The 846-nt window shown below is 77.9% G+C and overlaps 1 protein-coding gene across 1 annotated transcript in view; it reads right to left on the minus strand.

The window, feature by feature from the left end:
* Positions 1 to 536, minus strand: part of Zbtb2 (zinc finger and BTB domain containing 2) — a 23,174-nt gene extending 22,638 nt beyond the window's left edge. Inside the window, exon 1 of the mRNA XM_004645981.2 lies at positions 490 to 536. The gene's annotated coding sequence lies outside the window, so the exon portion shown is untranslated. The remainder of the gene's footprint in view (positions 1 to 489) is intronic.
* Between the last annotated feature and the right edge of the window lie 310 nt (positions 537 to 846).

Consider the following 846-nt stretch of genomic DNA (forward strand, 5'->3'; position numbering starts at 1 on the left):
CGGGCCCGGCCCCGCCCCGCGGCAGAGGGGAAGGGAGCGGGGGACGCACTCCGGCCTCACCGCCCCCCTCAGCCTCGCCCGTGCGTGAGCGCGCGCGGAGGGCAACTCAGAGCCGACGCCTACGCCGTGCGCAACGTCCCAGCCGGCGCCAGAGCCCCGGCGCCGGGGGCGGGGGAACAGGCGGCCCAGCCGAGGGAGAGAGAATGAGCGCGCGCGAGAGCCGCAGACAGCGCGAGACCCGAGGAAGCCGGAAGCGCGCGTGCGCGCCCCCGCCCGCGAGCGGGGAGGCGGAGCCGCAGCCGTAGCGGCAGCAGCTGTAGGAGCCGCTGCAGCTGGGAGACTCGCCAGAGAGGCCGGGCCTGCTCCGGTCGGACCGGATCCCTCCCCTCCCCCTCCTCCCCTCCCCCAAACCCACTTCCGCAGGTCGCGGCCTTGCCGCCGAAGGAGCAGCGGCGGCGGCCCCGGGGCGTCGGTCGGAGGACTACGCACCTGACGGGCCCGCCTCTCGGGCTCCAGCGCGGGACGCTTGCAGGCCGCCGCGGCGGGAAGGGAGGGACCGGCGGCGGGGAACGGAACGTGAATCGCCCCCTCCCCTTCCTCCCTCCCCCCGCGCAAAGCCCCGGATGGAGGCGCCTCGCCTTTTCGCCGCCTGGCTCCGGGGGTGGTTTTGTCAGGCGGCCAGAGCCGGCGCCAGGCGCGGCCGCCCCCGCCCCCCGGGGCACCCCAGCCCTCGCTTCCCAGACCGGGGCATGGGGCCGGGCCCTCCGCCTGCCTTCGCCGGGGCCCGGGCTGGGTCGCGCCTCGCCTTTGTTGCCACCGCCACGGCCGGAACCGTTGGCGCGGCCG

This window comes from Octodon degus, unplaced genomic scaffold, assembly GCF_000260255.1.
Source record: "Octodon degus isolate 3935 unplaced genomic scaffold, OctDeg1.0 scaffold00246, whole genome shotgun sequence".
NCBI lineage: Eukaryota > Metazoa > Chordata > Mammalia > Rodentia > Octodontidae > Octodon > Octodon degus.